This window comes from Rattus norvegicus, chromosome 4, assembly GCF_036323735.1.
Source record: "Rattus norvegicus strain BN/NHsdMcwi chromosome 4, GRCr8, whole genome shotgun sequence".
Taxonomy (NCBI): domain Eukaryota; kingdom Metazoa; phylum Chordata; class Mammalia; order Rodentia; family Muridae; genus Rattus; species Rattus norvegicus.
The window spans coordinates 31,879,846-31,892,220 of NC_086022.1; the positions used below are offsets into that span (position 1 = coordinate 31,879,846).

General features: G+C 41.1%; 1 pseudogene; it reads right to left on the reverse strand.

Annotated features, from left to right (window-relative positions):
• Nucleotides 1–9,470: 9,470 nt before the first annotated feature.
• Nucleotides 9,471–11,287, reverse strand: Hnrnpa1-ps33 (heterogeneous nuclear ribonucleoprotein A1, pseudogene 33; annotated as a pseudogene).
• Between the last annotated feature and the right edge of the window lie 1,088 nt (nt 11,288–12,375).

Here is a 12,375-nt window from a genome sequence, read left to right on the forward strand (position 1 = left end):
GAATTTACCAAGGCATCTGTGTTCAGTGCTCTCTTTGCCTGCAGGAGTGTCTATGCAAGCTAAAGACTGTAGAGGTTTACGCCAAGGCTTGAGAAAGCTGTACGTCTAACACAGAAAGCTGCAGGCACAGTGGAGCCAATCGGAGAGGGAGGCTACACATGTTGCGGGCAGCAGAGCTGGGAGGCAGGGCTGTAGATGAGGCTCCAGATGTTGGTGCAGGGGTTGCTGGTTTCTCTGCCTGGGTTCAGGTCTTACCTTGGTTGTGGCTTTCCTTGCAGCCCTGAATGTGGGTGGCACCATTCCATGGGCGAACGTCCTAGAGTGAATAAAAGGAAAACAACATCTCCGTGGTGCCCCCAACCCTCCCTATGCTCCAATCCCTGCACCCATAGTTGCGAGCTCCTCCCACTAATACCTTTCTTGTCATGATAAAGTATATTCCTTGAACCATGAGCCTGATTCCATCAGGAATTTGTTATAACAACAAGGAAAGTAACTAATACAAATACTCTCTTCTCTATTATAGCACAGCAAGGAATCGCTCACCAGATGCTAAACAGATGCCGGTCCCGGGCTCTTAGACACCAGCCCCCAAACAAATCTCTATTGTTTACGAGTTACCTGGTCTTAAGTATTTTGGTAAAGTGACAGAACACAGAAGAAGACAAATCTTATATAAATGATATCACGTTATATGGAATTTAAAAAAAGCAGAAAAATACATATGCAATAGAATGTGATCCCAGTTGTGGCAACTTTCTCTTTTCTGTTTCACGGTTGAAAGGAAGTAATAAAAAATGTTAATATTTGGTCGTGTCTGTTTGACAGAATGTCACATGATTTTCATTTATTTCTTAGGCTTTTGGAGCTTCTCTAAAATTAAGCAACCATTACTTCCAAAACCACACACACACACACACACACACACACACACACACACACACACACACACACACACACACACACACAGTGTTCATGTTCTTTTCATAAGCTCTTACCCATTCAAGGGAATTCAATGATGAAAATATTTTTAGAAAATATATCAATCTACCTAAAGCACGAAACCTCTTTCCCCGCGGTTTGTGCCCAGACAGATGGCCCACAGTGATTTTCAAGCTTCTGAGTGTGGAGTGATGGGAGTGTCTGGAGAGGTTGGCAGTCTTAGCCTGCCCCCGTGTGACACATAGCCCAGAAATGCCCACTTATAAGAACTCTTCTGGGGCTTTAGGAGTTCTGCTACTACTTCCCTTCTGGCAGTGTCTTGATACAATAAGGCCAAAAGCAAGCACAGTAAATTTCCTGGGACTCCTTGCCAAATTCTGTCAGGAGATGTTCATCGAAGATTTTTCTGATCAGAATAGGATTTTCTGTGACGCGTAGATAATTAATTCCCCAGGCTTCTGTCTGATCAGAGCTGAGCTGTGCACATGCTTTTTTTTTTCTTAAAAGAAAAAAAATAAAAAGATGAAAAAGAAAAAAGAGAGGAGGAAAAAATATGTAGAGGTAGGCCAGTGGGTTACACAAATAACTCTTTTGCTTGTCCATGTGTGATTTCGTGAGATGTGCACTCACACAAACATATGCTCCTGAAGCTATGCCTTCCAAAAGTCCTCAAGATGCTGAGAAACATTTGTCCTGAGTCTTGTGTTATGACTTTATTCCTGTGTGAGGACAGACAGAGACTTGTTGTCAACTGAAGGGAGGTATAATTGGCAAGAGAGTGTGTAACTAGAGCCATTGCTAAGAACACCCTGCTTCTGTTCCAGTAACATAGACATTCAAAAGGAAATAGTTTGTAAACTTCTTTTGAAAATCATTGGTTGGCTTTTCATATTTTAACTCTGCATGTATGCACACATGTGTGCATGAGTGCATGTGTGTGCACACGTGTGTGTGGAGGCCAGAGGTTATCATTTCATGTTTTCCTCAGTAGATTTTCACATTAGTTTTTTTGAAACAGGGTCTCTTACCAAATTCAGAATTCACTGATAGGGCCACTGAGCCCAAGGGTCTTCCAGTATCTGCCTCTGCCTCTGCCTCTCCAGTGCTAGGATTATAGACTAGAACTCTTGTATTGGTTTATGTCCATGAGTACTACAGAGCTGAACTCGGGTCTTCATACTTGTTTGCCAAGCTCTCTACAAACTCTGCAGGCCCACTTTTAAGTCTTTAACTCCCCCTATAATTATTTATTGGCTCATAAGGACATCTTTTAAACGTGTTTTTCATAGTTCCTCAGCCTCCTAGATCCTTTCTTCAGCCCCCTTTTGCCCCATCAGTAGGAGAATCAGGGTACAGAGATTATTATCATTGGGTAGGAGAAATGAAACCTGTTGTTTAACTGTAGTCAGGGTTGGTATGTAGACCATAGAGTAAAAGAGTCCTCTATCTGGAAACAAGCTTGCATGTACTACAGGCGAGAAATCCAGGAAATTTCTGAACAATTTCAGAACAATCTCTTATGTGCAGATTAATTTTTATGTGCAATGGTGGTAGGCTAAAAAAAGTTTCACTGAGCTCACATGGGCTTTAAAAGTCTTTCAGATGTGTCATATATATATATTCATATTATATATCTATTATATAATTAGGCCTGACATTATGGCACACACATTTAGTCTCAGCATCCAGGAGTCAGAAGTAAGTGGATCTCTGAATTAAACAGCATCCTCATCCATGAGAGATCTAGGCCAATCAGGTCTGTAACTTTAACTTTTATTTGCCTGATGTAATTGTCGTCTTAGAGACTTGCTGCTGAATAAGCTCACCAGAACTCAGTTGTTCTGGCCCAAACTCCTCTCCAAGCTGACTGCTTCAAACTAGCTTCTCTGGGTTTCTCACTGAATTGCTCTGCTTGGAAAAATTGCCTCTGAATTCCACAAATGGAACTGTACTGACTGAACTCAACTGCATTAAACTACACTGCACCAAACTGCACTGCATGGAACTCAAGTGAGGTTTGTACTCCCTGAACTGCCCTCCCCTTCTGATTCACTCTGTGCTGCTGTTAAGTAGCCTTTCTTTCCTCGATGTTCTTATGAGAGTTGGAAGCATCCTATCTCTGACTCATTCCATCAAATATTTCTCTGATTCATCACATTGTCTGCCCCTCAATTAGACATCATTATTTGTGATTTAAGGTATGTACTAACGGCATGTCTGTATTTCAGCCAGAGGGATTAAAGGTGTGTGGAATTCATGTTTCCATTCCAGCCAGATCACATAGACCTCGAAGGTCTTTGGATGGATCTCTTGCCAGAGCAGCTATGTTGTTGGATGAAAATTCCTCTATGTAGGGCTATATAATGAGACCTTATTTCAAAATAAAATATTATATAGAATATAATATGCGTGCAACATTATAATTTTAAATTAAACTAATGCTATAGTTAAGTGAACTGTTAACAACACACTCCTCAATTATATTTGATGATAGGAGTAACCATATCCAAATGTGAAAGAATAAGAAGGTATACAACAGCCACGTGTTCACAAATGCATTTTTCTCTCTATAGAAATATTCTATGGTATGTTTTCCTTCAGTGTAGCACATCTGGTCACTGATTTGAGTTCTCACATTCTGTATAAATAACCTATAACATGTACTTAGGCTATTACTAATTCATAGCTCACTTTTCCAGACTATTACAGAACTATTTACTTTTATAAGGGCAGCAGTTGTTTCATAAAATTCTTTCAGAACTAGCTTTTTTGAACCCAGGTGGATTCCACATGTGTGAACAAAGGAGCTACAATCCTAACCATGCCATGGATTGGAATGTATTTTTTTTCAGTCATTCTTGAGAATGTAGAAAGAGATCCTGCTATATGTCAGTATTCAGGAAGTGAGTTATCTAATGAACTTTCTAATGAAGTAGACTGCTATGTGTAGCCTTCAGTAAAAGCTTTTGGGAACTCATAAATAAAATGCGTCTGACCCAGGTGTTAGTAATCAAATTTAGAATATTTTAAAACAATATTCTCAGCCATGAAACCCTAATGCATATTTCTTTTTCTTTTCTTTCTTTTTGCAGTACTGGGGGTTGCAGCGTCTAAGATATGCTAGGGTGGCTCTCTGTCCCTGAACTTTGTCCCCATTCTTCCTAACATAAATTGCAAAAAAAATTTTTTTCTTTTCTTTCTTTGTTTTCTTTCTTTTTTTTTTAAAGTATCTGGTCAGCAGGCTAATGTTCTTTTAGAGCATGCCTCTGATGAGAACTTGACTACTGCATTATATTTTGAGGATTGTATACAATTGTGATTTATGCTCTTTTGCACACACGAGGGCAGGGGGAGTCCCCTTTAAACAGAAAGCTGCTTCAATGAATAAGCATGCCATTAATTCATGATTCAAGATGTCATAGTTTGGATGAGATAACCAAATTCCTCAGATGGTTCAGCTGAAAACAGCTGTTTCCTTCAGAACCAGTTGGAGATATTTGAGTGGAAAATGGTAAGCTGGAAAAATAATGGGCACACAGTTATTGCCACAGTTATTACTGGAAATATGAGGTGATTAAAAATCATGCAGGGATTACTTCTATTAAGAAGTTTTTCTTCCCGTTGCTTTTTCCAAGAAACTACTTTCAAATGAAATGTCATTGGAGCTTGCCTGTTGTTGATGGATTTAAATCATTTTCTGAGCGTGCCTTTGAAGTCTTTGGCGATCGTTATGAAAAGAATGACCCCAAATTCTTTGCAAATTCTCAGTCCTGAAGGTAACAATACCATTTTGCGTTACAAAGAGTCTTCTATTCAGCTCTCAAATCTTCACGTGCAGATGAAGTGTTTCAGTGATTGGTGATATGTCACCATTGACACAGTGTAACCTCGAGCTTCAGTTCTTTGCATGGAGAGAAACTTTCTTTAAAATGTGAACACACAGTCTCTACCCCATCGCACAAAATCTCCACGTCACACCTTCTTGCTTGCTGTCCTGTTTGTTCACACTGAGGCGAGGTCAATGCAATCTTTTCTCAAAGCAACTGCTCACAAAAAAAAAAATTCTTAAAAAACAAAACGCCCATGTTTTCTGGCAGAGCAACAATGTACCAGTCAAAATAGTTTTATTTAATGACTGAGCATGGTTAGCTGGCTCCCCATAATTCATTTTATAATTGGGAAAATTGTACCACTTCTGTCTGATAGTGTCAGAGTAGTGATCTGGAGCCACTGAGCAGGAGTTTCCAACAACAACAACAAAAAAAAAAATTAAGTTTTTCCACTTTATAACTCAAGAAGAATTTAGGACCAGGGCAGTTATAGACTCTAGAGATTGTTTTCATGTCCAGGGTTTAGTTCAAATTTCAGACAGGAAGGAAGCATGGGCATAGTTTGATTTCCAAAAACAAAGTTTTATTTGTCAAATCTCACTTCCTCATATACTTATTGATACAAGTCTAATATTAAACACATTAAGCTCTCAAAAAAGTTTTAGTAATGAATGAGTAAAGAAAAGTAATCACTATAATCCTCCTCTGTGAGTTTCTCTAACATGTATGCATTCACCTGATTCTTTCAACCGGGACCTCTAGTTCTTCGAAAGTTTCAACTGCAAAATGTACATGGAGTGCATCAATGGGTGATTGAAAGCTGTATACTCCCAGCTGTAATAATATATATGACTTTGGTGGTAAACATCATGACTTCATATGCCCTACTATGCGTATGATCCAAGAGTATCTAGACATTGTTGTCTTTAAAAACGAAAAGATTTATTTTTTTATATCCTTCCGTGTGTGAGCCCATATGTCTGTGTGCCCCATGTCTATACTGTGGAGATCAGAAGATAATGTTGGAGTACCCCATAACTGAAGTTACAGATGGTTGTAAGCCACCCAATATGGGTCTAGGAATGGAACCCAGGATCCCTAGAAGAACAATACACTTTTTGTTGCCAATGAGTCAACTCTCCAGCCATAAATCTTTCATGAGAACCTATATGACTCCCCAGTTAAGAACCTGTAAGAGCCTACATCTTTGTATCAGAGCTGAAACATAGAAATTTGTTGGGGGGGGGGTCGGTCCAAAGTTGTTATATATTCAGATGCTAAATTCTGGCCCTCACGATTTACTTACAGTTCCACGAGCACATTCTCTTGAGCATAAAATGATGTTGTATAAACTTTGCTCTCCAGTCTTCTCTGAGTGGTTTTATGAAAGAAACCACAGTCAATTACTGGGAGAATAGAGGTAGGCAGGGCTGGATGCCAAATGTAAATGCATTTTAAAAAGTACGTATTTATTGATGTTCTCAGCTAGCTCATAAATAAATGAGACTGGGACTGCTAAATTTATTTAATCATCTTTAGTACAATTACTGGGCAAATTATCCCTACTCTACTTTTGTGTATGCTAGACTGTCAATTCCCATCTGAGCTCCCCAAGTCCTTGCTGTTTGAATCTCACCTGGGTTATTTCTGCTCCATCAGTTTATCCTCAGGGCCATTTCACTCAGCCACGTGCTCCTGGTCCATGTTCTTCTGTTCTCTCTTCTTCCTCCTCTTCCTTCTCTCTTCTTCCTCCTACTCTTTTTCCTTTGGGGGTCCCTACCTGCTATCCCCAGCACAGTCATCAAAACTCCACCTACCTCTATTCTCCCCAGCAATTGGCTGTATCTTCTTTTATTTAACCACTCAGAGAATACTGGAGAGTAAAATTTATACAACGTCATTTTGTGTATGTGAGAATGTGCTCATGAAACTGTAAGCAGATCTTGGAGGACAATATCTAGCCTTTGAATACATAGCAACACTAGACCAACCCCCAAAAGAAATTGATTTTTGTGTGTGTGTGTGTGTGTGTGTGTGTGTGTGTGGGTGTGTATTTTATACATTTACACCATGTATTTTGATCATATCCATCCCAAGTCTTTTCCTCTAACTTCTCCTAGAACATCACTCTCCTTCATGTACTACTTCTCCTTTTCCTCTTCTTCTTTATGACCCAATTCATGCTGTCCATATGCACATAGATACAGGGTCATTGGCTGGAGGAGCATAAGCAACTTATGAGGGACCATATCCCTGAAAACAAACGAAAGAACAAACAAACAAACAACAAACACAAAACCAAAAACCAAAATGGACTCTTCCTTCTCAGCAATCATCAACTCCCAATAACTGGTAGTTAGGGGCGGGTCCTCATGGGTCCCTCCCCCATCCATGCTGGAATGATGACCAGCTTGATCTTCTGCATATTTGTAGCCAACCGCAAGTTTTGTGAGTTTTGGGGTCCAATGGCTCTCCTGTATCCAGAGAATATTATTGTATAGCAGTCCATCTTGACATCTGGTTCTTACGTTCACCCTGCCCTTTCTTCCATGATATTTTCTGAGTCTTGAGAGGTGGGACTATGAAACAGATGTCCCACTTAGGGACAAACACTTCAGAGTTGATGATTTTATGCACTCACCAGTCTTTGTATATATGCTTAAAACTTAGGAGTAGTAGGTTTTCATATGGATTTTTCAAGCATCCTTAGTTATATATGATAACTAACTAATCTCTCTCTCTCTCTCTCTCTCTCTCTCTCTCTCTCTCTTTCTCTCCACATACACGAACACACACACACACACACACACACACACACACACACACACACACACATAAAACTTAGGAGTAGTATGCTTTCATATGTATTTTTCAAGCATCCTTAGTTAGTTATCCTTCCCCTGACCCATTCCTCTGCTCTACCCTCCCATCCTCCTCCCAAATTAAGCTTTCTCCTCCTTTTATTTCCCTTTTCTCCATCTATAACCAGTACCTACTCCCGCCTTCCCTTACACTCTTGTTTCCTCCATCACAATGGCCATCTTCTAGTTTCCTGGCTACCATAGATATTCCAAGTTAAGCAAACAAATCTAAAGATTCAAAGCAGAGTCCATATGTGAAAGGGAACATATAGAATCACTTTTAGGGGAATGTGGCCTTTTATTGACTGCGGAGCTCACTAAGTGTCTCAAATGGTCATCAAGACCCTGGATGGAATCCTCATCTCTGTCTATCTCTGTCTCCCAACTATATGGAGTCATAGCCATGGATCACCATGAATGGCTTTTAACATGGGTCTGGGGATCATAACTCAGGTCTTCATACTTGAGGAACAAGCACTTTATCCCCTGTGCCATATCCTTAGACCATCAGTTGACTGATTTTTTTGTTTTACTTTATTTTACTTTACTTATTGTATGTATGTTATGTAGGTACTTTAACTGCAGCACATGCACGGAAGTAAGAGGGTAACTTTCAGAAGTCAGTTCTGTCCTTCAACCATGTGGATCCAAGGGATTGAACTCAGATTGTAAGGCTTGGTGGCAAGTTCCTTTATCCACTCAGCGACCAGAGGAACTACTTAGAAAAGTTGATCTTTCCCCGTATTTGATCTTATAGATGTGTTTATCCTTCATCTTGGCTAGATTTAGATCACAAGCTGGGCCGAGCCTGCTGGACTGCTTGCTCTGTGCCTGCCTCTGAACAATTGAAATAGTGGAGGAAAGCGACTGCATGACTGTAGCTCGACTCCCTTTTACGGGTCTGTACACATAAACCTTACGTGGGCACTCAACATGTCCAGAATCCTAACACACCTTCATAATGCTTTACCAGCACACATTCCCTACATAACCATTTGCATCTTCTCTTTGAAGCTTCCATATGCCCAGCCTCTCTGTCATGCTTACCCTTCATCGTACATTTGCCCTCTAGTTGTCAGGAAAGTAGGGATATTAGTCAGGAACTACCACATTATCCCAAGAAAGTTGCCAGCTTGCCGCACTGTGCTTCCTTTCTTACTTCCTTCTCATCGCTACAGAGAGTGTGTCTTGATCCAGGTCAAAGGACTTTGCTTCCCAAAGACTCCATTGTAGCCTTTCCAGGAAGGAAAGGATCTATGCTCGTCTCTGTTCACACCCACACTTCTTTTTTTCCTTTAGAATTATTTTATTAAATCATAAATGTACAACAGCTTCTTAACTCTACACATGCACTTAAAATTTTAAAGGAAAAACGTTATGTCTTATTACACCAGGATCCTGGCTAATAGCTTTTCAAAAACTTTTCGAGAAAAAAATCTTAAAAAAGGTTTCACATGTCACCTGAAACTTACAAATTTAACAATATCAAAGAAGGAATGCTTCTACACTCTTACAAGGACCACTAGGAAGAAACAATTACCAGGGACTAAGCCACTATGCATGTACTGACTATACATGTACTGACCCTGGACTCTGACCTCATAGGTAGCAATGAATAGCCTAGTAAGAGCACCAGTGGAAGGAGAAGCCCTGGGTCCTGCCAAGACTGAACCCCCAGTGAACGGGATTGTTGGGGGGAGGGTGGTAATGGGGGAAGATGGGGAGGGGAACACCCATAAAGAAGGGGAGGGGGAGGGGCTAGGGGGATGTTGGCCGGGAAACTGAGAAAGGGAATAACAATCGAAATGTAAATAAGAAATACCCAAGTTAATAAAGATGGAGAAAAAATTTTTTTAATTGCTAAAAAAAAAAAAAAAACAATTAAAAAGCTAAGAAACTGTCTCAAAGGCACTTTTTTTTTTTTACAATCCTTCCTCCACAGTAAGGCATTAAATAATCCAATCCATCACAAAATGGCCCTCTGCATCTGCTCCGGTGTATTCTGCCATATCACTGCATATTTATGCATGACTGAGATAAGAGTTTCCTTAACATTGTTATTTCGACAACCTGAAGCTGTTCTGTTGTCTCTGGGCTCTCATCCTCTCCTATTTATACAGCGAAGCCCATGGTAAGTAGGAAGAAGCTCAATATCAGCTCCTTCCACCATAGCCCCCAGTTCCTCCACTTCCCCCAGGACCATAGTTCCTTCCACCGTGGTCCTCCCATGTTCCTGCTACCACCAAAGTTTCCACTCTTCATTGGACCACAGTTAGAAGGTTGCTGGTTATGATTTCCAAAATCATTGTAATTTCCCTTTCCATAATTTCCTCCTCCATAGTTGTCATAACCACCTCTGTAGCTCCCATCCTGGTTGCCATATCCAGGTCCTCCACCACCATATCCTCCTCTTCCTTCTCCATAACCAGGGCTACCTCCAAAATTGCCACCTCCAGTTCCTCCTCCATACCCATTATAGCCATCCCCAAATCCACGTCCACTTCCATATCCATCAGAACTCTCCCACCCCCCACTCCCTCGCCTAAAGTTGCTTCCTTGTCCTGGTCCAAAATTGCCACCGCCGTCACGAGAATTCCCAAAACCAAAGTTTCCTCCTCTTCCACTCCTAGAACTTTGGGCTTTCTGCATTTCTTGTCCAGACAATGCCTTTCTAACTTCTGCATTGTGACCATTTATGGTGTGATATTTCTGCAGGACAATTTTATCCACAGGATCATGGTCATCAAAAGTAACAAAGCCAAAGCCTCTTTTTTTTCCAGACTGCCTATCAGTAATTATTTCAGTAGTATCAATTTTTCCATATTCTTCAAAGTAATCTCTAAAGTGATGCACCTCAGTATCTTCCTTAATTCCAACAACGAACAGTTTCTTCACAGTCACATGGGCTCCTGGATCTCCAGACTCCTCTCTTGCCACGGCACGTTTTGGCTCAACTACCCTGCCATCAATGGAATGAGGCCTTGCCATGGATGAGAAAGTTACAAAGCCAAATCCTCTTGATCTTTTGCTTGCAGGATCCCTCATAACCACACAGTCTGTGAGCTTTCCCCATCGCTCATAGTAGTTTCTCAAACTTTCTCCTGTGGTTTCAAAGCTTAAGCCACCAAGAAAGAGCTTACAGAACTGTTCCTTTTCTCTCTCCATCGCGGACTCAGTCGCTTCAGCTCGATTTCCCGCAGCCGAGCGAGAAGAGAAAGACCTCCGCGGATGGACACGCACGGGACTCGTCCGGATGCTGTGGTGAGAACAGCCAATGGCCAAGAAACTGTGCCGCACGGAGCACCTGCACACAGGACCGGGGCCGCTGCTACTCACACCCACACTCCTTTAGCTATCTCATTTATCACCACTTTGCAGAACTTGTCTTTAAGGAGTTCTCAAGAGTTTCTTGCTACTATGGACTGTTATGGTTTGATGATGAAGCACAGGCTTGTCTTTGGGATACTTCCTCAGCAGATGGTACTGTTTTGGGAGGCTGCTGAAATCTTTCAGGAGATGGGGCACAGGTGATAGGAGTAGGTCATTGGCTTCGAATGTTATACCTGACCTCTGCTTCTCTGATGTCTGTTGTCCTCACTCTGCTTCCTGTCGCGCAGTGATATATGGACAGTCTCCACCTTGCATTCCTGCCACCACAATCGGAGTCATATGTTCCCTCATCACAATGACTGAAACCCTCTGAAGCCAGGAGTCACAGTAAGTCTTTCCCTCCTCAAGTTGTTTGGGTCATGTATTGTTGCCACAGTGACACAGAAGTAGCTAATACACAGACTCAATTTTATCCCTCCAACTACATAAATTGAAACACTAAAGCCACTGTCGTTGTGGCTCTATTTGGAGACTAGTCTCTAGGATATTTAGCGATATCCTAATAGCACTAATAGGGTCCTAGGTTAAACTAGCTCACAACGATGGAGGTCTCAATTGGATAGGAGAGGAGTCCTTTTAATAAGAGGAAGGGGCCTGGATGGTAAGTCAGTGGTACACTGCTTTTACAATACATGCAAGGACCTGGGTTAAATACTGGAATTCCTGCATGGCACTGCATATACAGAGAAAAACTATGTGAGTATCCAGAAAAAGAGTAGCCATCTACAACCCGGAAAAGAGGCCTCCGAAAGCCAACTCTGATGTTACCCTGGGCTTGGGTGTCAAACTTCCAGAACTACAAGCTAATACTGTTTAAGTCACACAGCATGTACATGTATGGCACCTTGAGCACGCTAATAGACTGTTATTATTACTTTTCCAGCTCATGTTCCTTTTTATTTTGCTCCAGTTAAATGTCTGATGCTACAACTTCTTTGACTTTTCACTGGCTAAAGCTTCAAACAGTTACTGTGTTCCAAATGCTGATGACCTCTCAATGCTTGCCGTCCTGACAACATTCAGCAGGGTCCATCATCATTTCCTTCTTGGTTTGCTTGAAAACCATCATGCCCAGTTTTTCCGCTTCTCTTCTCTTTCTTCTGCTTCTTACTCTACACTGTGATTTCTCTTTTACCTAAATGCCGAGAGTATTCTAGGGCTTTCTCCTGGGCTTCTGTCTTTTCTCTTGGTTTTCCAAGTCAGTCCTCTTTGCCACATGGTTTTTGCATACTATTCGTAATGGTAACTTTTTTCAAATCTTTATATTCAACTATTTCATCTTTGAGCTTCAGCTTTTTCCTCTGAAGTCTATATTTGAAAGCTACACATGAACACTAAACAATGATCTCGAC